This window comes from Passer domesticus, chromosome 2, assembly GCF_036417665.1.
Source record: "Passer domesticus isolate bPasDom1 chromosome 2, bPasDom1.hap1, whole genome shotgun sequence".
Classification (NCBI taxonomy): Eukaryota; Metazoa; Chordata; class Aves; order Passeriformes; family Passeridae; genus Passer; species Passer domesticus.
Window position 1 is genome coordinate 11,139,064 of NC_087475.1, and position 13,903 is coordinate 11,152,966.

General features: G+C 33.0%; 1 protein-coding gene across 15 annotated transcripts in view; it reads left to right on the forward strand.

The window, feature by feature from the left end:
• Nucleotides 1–13,903, forward strand: part of DMD (dystrophin) — a 1,145,450-nt gene that overhangs the window by 619,984 nt on the left and 511,563 nt on the right. The gene's annotated exons all lie outside the window — the stretch shown is intronic.

The following is a 13,903-nucleotide window of genomic DNA, read 5'->3' on the forward strand; positions in this document are numbered from 1 at the left end:
ATTTCTGTACTGTTTTGATTTTTGGAAGAGACACCAATATAATTTATGATGATTGATGAGACTTGTGATTCTTTTGTTAGTACTTATGTTACTTCGGTATTATAGGATTTAGACTCAGAGGAACTCATGGTCCGGGGAACATCCTTGTGATATTGCCTCAAATAAGCCCTGTTCTGGTATTTTCTAAATTTACTATCATTATCCTACTTCATTACCTCTTTTTTAGTTGTAATACCTTCAGCTGTGGTTTCTGTTTCACAAGGCTAATGATTCTGCAAGCTTGCCATAAGCAAGGCAAAATAGAGAGTTAATGGAATTAGGCTTCTAAACTTATTATCTTTGTGTTAATTTGTTTGTTTGTTTTAGAAGGGGGACAGAATATGACCACAACAGTACATGTTTTGTTTTAAAAGTAAACAGAAAAGGCATCTAACAATTAATTCTACTGAATTGAATTTTTTGCTGCAGTACATCAAGCTTTTGGAACAAATTTAACCATTTGAAAATCCTAAATTATTAATCAGGAAATATCAAATAGAGGGGATGACCTAATTGCAATTAAATTAAGCAATGGCCTAATTACAGATGCATGATAACAACATTCATACCAAAATTGATTCACACGCCTGCACATCAAGAGAGGTGTACAACTTTGCAGAGAGGTAATTCTCCTCCATTTCAGTGAAGTTCAGAATAATCCCTTAACATTTCTGAACAGAAATGGGTTGCACATTGAGTAGTAGAGGTGCATGAGGGGGTGTCAGCCTAGGTCTCATCATCAGGGCTGGTTTTGTAAGTGCTGCAAACGTGAGGGTTCTGGAGCTCCAAGAGCCGTCCCACTCAAAGCAGCTGCAGCCCACAGTGCTCAAGGAGATCTCAAAGGGACTCACTTTACTGTTGACAGGGTCATGAGATGGTGGGCTTTAGCCATCTGCAAAATTTCCTGTTGACAGGGTCATGAGATGGTGGGCTTTAGCCATCTGCAAAATTTCCATCCTCAGATCAGTTATTACTGGAATTTCCAAAACATTTAAAAATTTCTCCTAGAACTTCAGCAAAAATGGTACCACTCCATGTGGGCTGATTCAGGTAAGAAATATTTCAAAGCTGTCGGGGTTTGACCTGGGTAGGCAGCTGATGTTCCTGTTGCAGTCAGTGTTGTTCCTACCTGTATCATACAAGAGCCTCTGGTATTCACAGAATCACAAGGTTGGAAGAGACTTTAAAGATCATCGAGTCCAACCCAGCTCTAACACCTTAACTAAACAATGGCACTGAGTGCCACATCAAATCTTTTCTTAAACATATCCAGGGGTGGTGACCCCACCACCTCCCCGGGCAGGCTATTCCAGAATTTAATTGCTCTTTCCATAAAAAACTTTTCTCCTAATATCCAACCCAACCCTATATTTCCCTTGGTGCAGCTTGAGACTGTGTCCTTTGGTTCTGTCAGGTCTGTGTGGTCAGAGATGCTTCACCCCGCCAGCTGGTCTGGTCAAGTGCTTCATCACTCAGCAGTTTTGCTAAAAACCTCTCAGGTGCACCTGAAATGGTAGAGCAGGCCTGGGGATGGAGGAGAAAGGCTCCACCATGGTATATTTCTTGTTCCTCTAAAATACTTAATGTCTAGTAGACAGTTCTATGATGTATGTTGAATATTTCATTTTAATAGATAAATGTTTCTTATTAAACTGAAAGGGAATGGGTTTTCATGGATATTTGTGCTTCATTTATACTTGAAATGCTTCATTTATACTTGAAATGCTGCATTTTTCTCTTATAGCATTCTTTTTTTTTATTGGTAAAGTTAAAACTGGAATTAAAGTTTGCCATGTTGGTTTTTATTGGTTGGTTGGTTTGTTTTTGTTGTTTTTCACAAATCCATAGCCACTGTTTAATTATATTCACAAAGAAATGAACACATTTTTCAATACTATTTAGTGTATGTATAAAACTAATTTTACAGATGATTTGACATTCCTGACTTTGTCCATCTTTTACAAAATCTTGTACTGTAGTTACAAAATTTAGGTAACAGCTATATTTGAGAAAAACACAGAGGAATCATAAGCTTCCTATTTCTTTATGTGCCTTCAAAGAATTTTAATATCTCCTTTGTCTGTGTCACAATGAAGACTCCAGGCATATCTGATTCCTTACCACTTTCTTCTGTCCACAATTCTCTTGATTTCACTTCTTTTTCAGAATTGTTGTAGGGTGGTGTTTTGGTGGTTTTTTTGTTTTGTGGTTTTTTGTTTTTTTTTTTGTTTTGTTTTGTTTTTTTCATTATGGGAGTGCTCAAGGCTTTGAGCAGGCTTTGCATTCTTTATTCCTTGAGGTAGACTGTACTTTCAGTTGTGCTGCTGGGTATGCTGCTTGATTTTCCCTTTGCTTACTAACAGACCTATAGTTCTCTATCACTAGAGACAATCTCTTCGTCTTCAAATTCTGATTTACCTTTTTCCCCAAATGCAACTTAAAATCAGATTGCTTAAAGGCTTTGACTTTGGCTCTTGCAGATTTCCTGAAATCCTTGGAGACCAGTCAAGTGAAAGTAATGTTTAGTTTAAAAAAAAAAAAAAACAAAACAACCAAACAGAACAAAATAAATTCCTGTCAATGTGAGTTTTGAGAAACAAAGAACAATATTAAGAATCTTAAATTAGCAAAGTTATTTGGATACTGAAACATCAGTCTGGAATGAGATGGAATTGTAAGCATCTTGCAGCAATAAGGGACAAGTAGGAACATTGCTGTATTATATTTCCTCAGATAAGTTATTTTGAAGAGCAAATATTTTCTTTTTATTTCATTCATATAACTAATCTCATTATAAAACTTAATGCTTTGACTAGTTTTATGTTAATTCTTTTTTAGTTGATTTATTTCTGGTGAGGTCTCAACAGACTTTGTGCATTTTAAAGACAAAATGTTTTCAGACACAACCCGTGGGGTAACCTAAGTGCATTTTCAGAATACAGTCTTTGAATACAACTTTTATTCTTAATCCCATTTTCCTAATTAGGAAAAAATTAATACATTTTGTATTTTGACAGAGAGACATTAAGAATTACAATATATTTTGTCCTGCCTATATGGCTGGATTATTGCAATAATATTGAGAGTGATTGAGGGAAAGAATAACACATTTAGGAATAAAAATCACTTTAATGAAATGTAATTATCTCCTTACTGTATGGCTGATTTTCAAATTTTTACGAGCATCCTAGTCTACTTGACTCTGATATTGGTATCTGAAAAAAACATGCATTTTCTGGCAGTAAAAATTATTATATTGAGCACAGGGCAGCAGGAGAAAAGAAAGAAATCAACTTAGTAAAGTTAGTGTGAATGTATAAGCTGAGTTTAAATTCTACAATTAATGGAAAGACAGCAAGTGAAGTTATGTTTAGTATGATCCCATAAAAAAGTATTTGAACTATGTTATAATACAAATGGGATGTGCACCATTTTCTGAAGTTCATTTATGACCAGAATATTTGTAAAAGGCATGTATTCAAATAATAATATTCCATATTTCCTGCTTATGTTTTAAAATTGCTCACATTCTTCCAAAAACAGAATAATAGCATGCAAGCATGAAATAATATAGAGAGAAGCTTAGAATATAAATTCTCATTCTAAAAGCTCAGAATAGGTAAAAATTTTTGCCGTGTCTTTGAAGGGTCCTTATGAGTAATAACTGATGCAGAAAATAAAGCATCAGTTAAAATGCAACATAGTAGGAAATTTCTATTTTCATATGGAAGCTTTTCAAAGTAGCATCTCAAATCAAAATGAGTTTTATAGAAGAACTTACAGCACCCTATCTTATTATGCATTGTAGACCTGACAGAATTGTTCACATTAACTAAAGTGGGACCACTTTACAATTTGATCTTGGCAGTATTTTCTGTGGTAGCAAAAGAGAGTTATTCAGAACAGTTTGGAATTTTTGAATCCTAATTAAGCTGGTTTATTACATTATCAGGTACATTGTCTTTTGCTTCATAATGCTGTCAGCAGTACTTCAAGTGGGATGCAATTACTTCTAAAGTTCATATCAGCAGCTATTATATAATATTGATTTAAAATCTTTGAGCACCCTTGACCTCAGAGACAGTTTATCATGAAGGCAGAAATTAATCATGTTAGCTGTGCTTGATCTCATGAAGACAGTACGAATTTAGAGACTGCATAAACAGGGCTAGGTAATTATTTTGAGTATTACTGGACTGTCATATGATAATGGCTTCATAATAATTAGGCACATTAAGCAACTGATGAAGTAATATAACAGTAGCAATATAACTAAGTAATTCTTTCCCCATTTTGACTTCAAATTGCTAAAAATTTCTAAAAACAACACACCTCCAATTTTAAAGCATTAAAATATAAGTTTTAAATCTAAGTATGAAATCCGAAATTTTTACTATCCACACTTTTGACTATTTTTACTTTTCTGTGGTTAGCTCAATTGCTCTTGAATCTCTCAGTGTTCCATTATTACATGGATTTCTGGGTTTTATTTGCACAGCTTCCGTATAGTTCTTAAGATCTTTGGATTTAAGTATCTATGTTTTTTAAGATCTTATTAAGATTTCTAAAATTTTTCTATCCTTTTGTTTTCTGACTTCTGGTAAGTTTTCTTAGATATTTAAGTACTTTATAAAGGAAAGAACCGTATAAGAAGTAACAAACCAAAAAAATCAGAATATTAGAATTTGAAATTCAAGTTCTTTGTTTGCCATTGTACTGTATAATACAGGTTTTATATTTTTTTGCCAAGGTAAGTGACCCTTGCATTCTAATAAATTCAGTCTTTCACAGCTTTCATTATACCAGTGAGAAATTCAAATCTCAGCTGTCTGACATGAGGACATGTACCAGTGATTTCCTCACATATATCTGAATACATAAATTTAATATATCCATTTTTTAAGAATGACAGATCAGGACAAGTACCAATTAGGGTTTAGCAAGCAGTAACTAACATGCATATTTCAGCATAAAATACTGTATTTTGATGAATATGAGGTTGTAACAAAACTCAAGAATATTCCTTTTCTGCATGGAATTATTTCCAAAGCACCTCTTCAGCTATAACCATGATTTAAACTAACATTATTCCTATTATATTGTCATTATCATATAAAGTCATTCAGAACAATGACCACTATCAGTCAGAATGTCCTTCTGTCAGAAGAGGGAAACTCTTCCTCTCCATTCCATGTTTCCAGCCCTCCAATGCTTGCAGTCCTAGTTTGAGTCAGAAATCAGCTGTCATATTCTATTAAGTATATAAAAATTGTCCAGATGTCATAATCTAAAGAAAAACATTCAGGGAAGTAGTAGATATCTGTAGTATTTTCTCCTGTCTCATTAACCTGTTGTTTACAGTAAACAAAAGTCCTAATTTAAGTATGATCTAGCTCCAGAACTTTTTTATTCAAGTCTTATCCAAAGGTCAGAAAATCACACAGAGAGCTTAGAGACTCATTATTGTGTTTTATACCATCTCATTTTTTTTCCCTTGGTAAAATCTCAATGGCCTCTCTGAAAAATGGAGTGACAATGTGAGTGGTATTTTGTCAGATTTTTTACCCTTATTCTGTTTAAATAATATCAGTGATAAAGCATGAAGTTTCTAGTGGCTTCAGTGCTTTTCTCTTGCATTAAGTCACTTAGTGCAGATCTGAGGCTGAAGGCACTAATGGAAAAGTATGACCAGATGGGAATTTATTTGACACATTTCCCTATGTCCACAGACGGCTGTGCAAAATACAATTATTCCTAGTTTTGTAAGGGTATTTCCTAACATTCTTGGGACACAGAAAAAAATTATTTAATAGTATCTATGTTTTTTGAAAAACTGATTTGAAAACACTACACAACAATACACTTTTTCTTTTTTTTCTGGAATAATGTCAATCTTGATTGAAATCTGGGCAACACCTCCAGTATCCCTTTTTCTCTGCTAAAACTTTAAAATTATCTTCCATAAACAAACAGATTTTTGTTAGTCCAATGGGACATGACAGAAAATGGATCTTCAATTCAGAGCCAGCATATTGTGATTAAAAGTCCCAGTGAGGGTCATAGCTCTTTTTCCATAGCACAAACTGAACTCTGATCTGTTTATGGCTCCTGGGAGAACAATACTGTAGTATAATTTTCACATGTGAATGTAGCACTTTTTCTACCTTGCATAAATCATTCTTTGAAGAAATTTTACAAGGCTCTATTGGAAGCAAAAGCTGTGCAAGATATACACAATATGGGTAGGGAACATACTCAGATGTGACTCAAAATCACACGACACCAAACCAAGCAGAAAATATGGTAGAAAAGGCTATTATAGTTTAGAAACACTATGATGATATGGAAATAATGTCTTAAATTATAGCAGTATGTTATATTCAAATGTTTAACTTTTTCCTATAATTTTTGTGTATTTCAGCATGCACATGATTGGATGATTTCTGAAAGTTAGGACAATGCACTTTTCAGGAAGCATCTAAGAATGTACTTTTTTTTTTTCCCTTTTCACCTTTTCCCCCCCTTTTTTTTCCCCTTGGCATCCCCATCTCTTTCCCCATGGATGCCATTTTATTGCATTCCCAGGGATGCAATAAAATGGCATCCCTGGAACTTTTAGTCCAGATCAAGAAAGAAACAAGTAAAATCTCCCATAACTGGGAAAATCTGTGAAAGACAATTTTTATTTTTATTAAATGCATTTCCTAACAAAACCCAAAGCAGCTGAAGTTGAAGTAAATGTTAGTTCAATTGAGATATTACAAGCAGAAAAATCTCTGGACAATCGCAAAAGCCATCAAAATTATTGGGCTGTCCTTTGCAGCTGCTGTCATATGTCAGCATGCCTACTTTTTGTTTCCATGTTTGGTTGCTGGTTGCCATCTACTGTACTCTTCTACTTCATAGAGTTCTATTCATAGTGGATTTCAGAATGAATATGATTGTATGTACAGGATATATATATATGTGTGTGTATATGTATATATATTGGCTCTTGGCACACTTATTTTGTATTTTCTTCCTATCCAAGACTTCTTTTTAAGGTTTCTACATATGCACTCATAAATGAGAAGTCAAGATATACTATTTCTATCTAGAAGAAAAATTATCTAGTGATCTGATCTCCACAATCTATCCTACACTGGATGACTGGAGTTTTGAGAGACTTGATCCTGTGTCCTACCACTGGACCTCAAAGTATTTAAATGGTGTGAAGTGAGGCACCAAAAGTAAAATATGAACTGTCATCTGTCACTGCAACTCATCCATGTATGTCCATAAATTACTATTATGGTCAGTTTATCAAGTCTCCTTCAGTGTAAGAAACACATGATCTATCAGGAAAAGCTTGTAAGGGAACATATAGAACTCAGGGGTTTTTTTCCTAAACAAAAATAAGGGATTTGTCTATGGACATTGCATGTATTGTTTATCTTTTTGAAAAACATTTTCTACTTATACACAAATGCTGAGATGTAGTAAAACTAATTTTAAACAACAAGCTTTTGTAAAAGACTAATTGGAAAGGCAAACAGGTGATTTTGAAATGTCGTAGTGGTGTGGTAAGAAAGCACATCTCTAAAGTGAACTTACAGTAATTCTATTGTCAGATTTGCTTTTTCATCTTGCCCTTCTTTATTCTCCTAGAAAATTCTCCTCTACCATGACTGATACTTTGCTGTCTTAGATCAAGGAGTTTACTTGTTTTGAAGAAAATAAGTCATGCACTTTTGGAAGGGTTTTTTTGCAAAAGTTTCAGGAACTCTTTTGCAATATTCATGGCAGCCATTCATAAAGGAAATATTATTTTTTGTTATTGTGTCTCCCTGTCTTATGCTAGAGTTTTAAATAATCAGGGCTAAGCAAAGCAGGACTTTGACAAAAATACTGATGGTAGAAACTAGTCTTCATGTTTTTCTTTTTTAGCATCTTGAATCAATTCTAAATTTTGACAGATATTATTATGGTGTTGGGGTTTTTTTTCTCTTTTTTCTTTTTACACAGCCCTGGTTGTTATAATGTTATAATATAACTTACAGACTCATAGGGCAGATCTGCAGTGATAGAAGTAGCAAACTATTGACCTTAATGGAAATAAAAAAGAAGGAAAACCCCTTATTCCCTTCAGACAATATTTATCATTAGGCATCTATTTGGAGAGCCAAAAAAAAAGTGTAAAGTCTAATACAGTTCCTGAAGCATCTTGGATTTAATGGAAGAACAGATGTTCAATTGCCAGGAAACTTGGTAGTAAGAATAATGATGAACACTTAAAAGGTCTCATTTTGAAAAGTTTACGGAACCTGATTGTGACTATGCTAGAGTGAATACAAGTAGGAAATTCTCACTTTGCCAAATTTTATGGTTGTGAAAAGCAACATAGTCTAATACAGTTTCAACAATTATGTGTGCATATAAAACCTCAGAGATAAATTTGGACTTTATTTTTGCTTCTCAGCCAAACTTACTCAGAATGACAAAGGTCTATTTGTACACTTCCCTGCTTTTCCAGTTAAAATAGAAAATTGTTTTAAGAGTTTGTTCAGGAAATTGATACTACTGAGGAAACTATTGCTTTTTTGGTTTTTTGGGGTTTTTTTTCGGTATCACTGCACTATAGGAATAATATTATAATATCAAATATTTAGTTGTATTTTTTTCTATTCTTTATTTCATATTTTTTATTTTATTTTATTTTAATAGTTGTATAGGCCAGGGTCAACCTACTCCCAGTGAGGGAGAGATTTTCTGTGCAAGACTGCATCCTGCAGTTGGTTCTACCTTCAGAAGGGGTGTGGAATATAAGAACTTGAATGGCATGGCAAAAATTGGACTACAAGTGGGTTTGTGTCCAGGATTACTTCTTTCTTAAATTAATCCAGTCAGATGGAGATTGTTGTTTTCCTATTGGAAGATCAGAAAGATCTTTCCATAGAATCATAGTTTTCCTGCATACCACCTTTATGACATTGAACAATAAATATTTTGCCTAATTCACTCTAATTATTAGGTGCAGTTAACTGAACTTTTTCTCTTCAGCTATCCCTAGTTTATAAAGGTCTATGCTTGTTCAAACCAACCTTAACTTGAATGGCTAAAGCTGAATTTTCTTTTTTCCTCATAGAGCCTAGGCAGGAGGTCCACAAAAAAAAAAAAATATTATTTCTGGTTGTTGGGATCTATCCATTTAAATGAATGATTCATAAGCTTTCTGCAAGAGGTTTTTAGGTTGAATAGATTCAAGAATAAGCTATAAAGACAAGCAAGAAGTATGAAGAAGCAAGGCAGAATGCAAGTATTTTAAATTTTACTTCTTTCTAATTTTTTTTAATTCTAAATATGCCTTTAAAGTATTTTTTATAGTCTGCAACAGCAACCTACACTGAAACCTGTGTTATTTTTTATAATACGTAGTTTAGAGAGGAAAAGGTCTCCCAACAATCATATATGGCTCAGTCCTAGTGAGTGTTTCATCCAAGCCAAACTTGAGAACAGAAACAGACTTTATCTTTCTTTGTTATTATTTTGGAAGAAAAACTCTATTTTTATAAACTTGGGTATATTTATCTAATGTGAGATGCCCTGATGAGGAATAAAATAATTCAATAAATAAATAAAGAGAGAAGATAATCAGTTTAAAGAATGCACTTTTTTTACACATAATCAAATTTAAACAACCATTTCCCTCCCGATTTGAGATCTGTTAAACTTCCTGTTTGACACCTTCTGTAAGTTTTGAATGTCCAAAAGATCTGTTCATTGCATGGACTAAGGTCAGAGAAATTTATGCTTCTGCTTTGTGCTCAAGACCATGACACTTTCGTAGTTACACAAAAGAAAGTTTGGTTATATGATACATACCTGACATGGACTTTAGATGGCTCATTTAGATTGCTCCCTACTAAAAGAGTATTAAATGATAGAACTATGTTATAATGACTGTGTAGTGCAGTCATAAAAAGTAGCTAAAAATTTTTGAAAATATTAATTTAATAAGGTGTAATGTTGTATCTTTAAAAAATGTATTTTGAATATAAGTAATGTGTAATGTCATCCAAAGGACTGCCTGGCAGTTTTTGGCTTGATAGTTTTGATAGTGTGGAGCTAGTTCTGACCTAATTAGGGCAGAGTTAATAAATGGTGGTTACATTGCATAAAAGGGCTGTCTGCATCAGCTTTTCCATGCAGTTGGGGAGGGTGTAAAAGTTTTTGAATTTTTCAAAATGGATCCAGTTTTCTCTTTTCCATGATTTTACTACTTTGTTAAAAATTCCCTCTATTGTATAGTTTAAAACTGTCATCAACAGGAGATGACTGCTGACTTCTGGCTTTATAAGGTATAGGACTAAGGGAAAGTTTGGAGTAAAGCTGATGTGGATACCATATAACTAGCCCTACCCTACTGCTGAAATTGAGGCAGAATTGAGAAAATAGATGTGCCTTTAAAACTGAAGCAGATGGGGTGGGAAGATGATAACACTTCTAATATACCTTCTGGAATGTCTCTTGACCCTAATTGGATGAAACTCCTAACTAGCTATCATTAAAAACTGTCTGCCCAGGACATAAAGGTAGGAAACAGTAGATTTTAGTCTAAAAGGACAGAGATCTTCAACTGAATCATAAGTCAATTTTATTTTATGATATTCATTGGTGTCTTTAATTCTACATGTAAAAGACTGTGAAGTTATTTTCAGTAATAGCAGGTCCCAAGGTATTTGGAATTTATATACCTATCCAGTTTCTTCTTTTGCTGTTTTGATCTAATGAAAATTTTTCATTGTATCTGTATGAACTGCATATGCTCAAGAAACATGAAAAATATTTAATCTCAGTTTTTATATTTTTTTCCATAAATGGGAATATAATTTCCTCCTTTTTATTGTTATTCTCTGATCTGTTCTACCTAACAATCTTTCTAGGGTGTTTTGAATATTTAGGAGTTAATGTTTCAATATTGGTTTCAAAATGCAAATAGCACATTTTTCACAATAATAAATTTATATTTATTATAAATTTATGTATTTATTATAAATTTATATAAATTTATAATACATTTATAACTGTGATTTACCATTTTCTGACATAGCAGTATAAGTGATACAATGTCAAGTTTATGTTTGACCTTGAAGAGACTCCTAAGATGGATAAAACTGTCTATTACCTGCACCTGTGTTTTGTAGCCAAACTGTGGCAATATTCTCTCCCTGTTATGACTTCTGTTCAAGCCTCCAAAAATTAATTTATTCAATTGAGATGCTATCTATTTTTTATTCAACTTCATAATATTAACACTATGCACAATTATTTTATTTGTTTTTTTAGACATATACCTTATCAAGCCCAATTCTGAGCTTTGACAAATAATAAAGACAAACAACAATAATAAAACTTGTTAATTTAAAATTTGCTAATAAATTTCTAGAATGTCTTGTATACTTTATTTCAATTTTGGGGGAAAAAGAAAAATTAAGTTGATATTTATTTCATTAGAATGAGGCAGAAAAGATTCCAAATATAGAAACTGATGGTCATGGTATTATAAGAAATCTATACTGAATAACTGTAAACACATCAGCAGAAGTCCTAGGGGTGTTTTTAATTGGTGGCTTTAACTATGGACAGTCATTGATATTTTCAATTGTTTAAAAATTAGTTTGCATAAGCTATGCATGAAATTCTCTGTCATCAATATGTAAGTTACTTAGACTGAGAACAGAAATAGAACTTACTAAGTAAGAGTTGTCTTTTTTATAACATTTTTTTTTTCTTTGTGAAATAAAATATCACTTTTCAGTGATGACCTATCCTTGTAATATTCCAGCCTGTCACACTGGCCACAGCTATGACACAAATAGAACATGATAGTACTTTGTGCTCCAGAAAATGTGGAGATGCTTTTACTATCTTGTTGCTGATGCTGGTGACTGAGTCAGAAAAGAAACAGAAGAAGGAAAGGGTAAAAAAAGAAAAAGAAAAAAGAAAGGAATTTGTCATTGATTTTAACACCTGTAATTTGAATGCCATTGTATTTACTGTAAGCCTTGTACTCTCATCCTTTTTTGCTAATAAAAAAGAGGGGTTTTTTTTTTAAATCACTCTTACCTCTGCTGAAGGCAGTTATCACTGCCTTATTCCTGAAACGAACCCCATGTTTCCCTTTGATCATATTCACATCATCGTCATCTTTCAGCAATGTGTGCACATTTTTCATTTTGGATACCCCAGATAAGTAAATTTTATGTTCTTTTCAATAGGCGGATAATCAGGGAAAGGACGTAGGATTTTCAAAGACATCCAAGGAGCAAGGGGCTAAAGGATCATCAATTCCACTGAGATAAGAGAACTTGTCTCCTTCAGATTCTTTGAAAATCGGGAATAGAATAAATAATTCTGCACTAAGTCTCAGAAAAAAGATCTTGTTGAGGAAAAAAAAATTGGAGGTACCGAGTCCTTTTGTACTACACTGCTTTTGTAACTGAGACACCAAAATGAATATGTACAAACAAGCTTCGCAAAACATTAGATGGAAAAACAGATATCTCTCATTTTATCTTATCAGCACTCGTTTGGGTATTACATATCTGTCAGATGATATGACCCATGAGCTCTCTAGACACATTCTTGCTTCACTTTTGATGTATTAAATCAAACATGAATACTGTGTCGACTTTTCATTTGCTATGCTCATTTCTAATATTACTCACATGTCTTCATATAATTCATGTATTCATTTTCATAATTAAGTTGCATTTTTTTTCAAGGAAAAAATTATGCATTAGTGTGAGATTAAGAAAAATTTTATTTTCTTCCTTAATTAACTATTTTGATGGAGGAATTTTGTGTAGCACAAAAAGATAAAATGTATGTAAAAGTTTAAATATATCCATTGAAGTTGATCACATTACTATAGGATTGAATTAATGAGGGAATAAATCAGTGAAATAATACATAATCAAAATGAATATTTAAAATCCAAAGCCAGTGTGATAAAATACAAGTCTAAATAGAACATGCATTTCTTTGAAGTAGAATAAATCCATCTTTCTAACTGGTGTGCACACTTTGAGTGATGTTCTTTTTCATCATAGGACAATTTCTCATGCTAAATTTCATCTTGAATGAAACACCATGATATGCAGAAGGAGCAAAATCAAATATTAATTTTAAAATGTGCTTTTCAGTGGTAGCACGATATATGTAAATTTATATATTAGAGCTACTGAAACTATTCACAGTGTTTAATGTAGCTGACAACCTTCCTGTAATACACCTCATAATTTTTTTCAAGATACATGGCAATTGATCTAAAAATGCTAATGTGCAAAACAATTATTGATATTTTTTCTCTCATCTGTGATAATGAGAATTATAATTTGAAGATAAAAATGAAGTTTTTTATATTTGTTGCATGATGAGAATAAAGCAATTATTTTCGTGGAAAATTGCCATCTTGCAATAAATCTTTTGCTAAAAATGAATTAATCTATAAAATCTTATATCCAATGTCCTCTGTGAACAGGCTCAATCCAATTGACTGAGATGTGATGATGTGAATTGCAGGATGAGAATTCTGTGTGAGCTCCTCCTCCCTGGTAACTGTCAGGTGAATAATCAGTTTTTCAGCCAATAAGGCAGGTGATCAGGATTTCTGATATCAACAGAGAGAACACGTCTCGAGCCTCTCTGTGCCCTTTGTAAGACTTCATACACAGGCTTCTGGCTAATTAATTAATCTGCCTGGAAAGGGAAAGCATTGCATGATATTGCAGTATCATTTTTCAGATGTGTTAGTCAAAGCAAATTTTAGAGATAAACTCACTACTGAATTCAGAAGTAATCTGTGCACGTGCCAAGAGCTGAA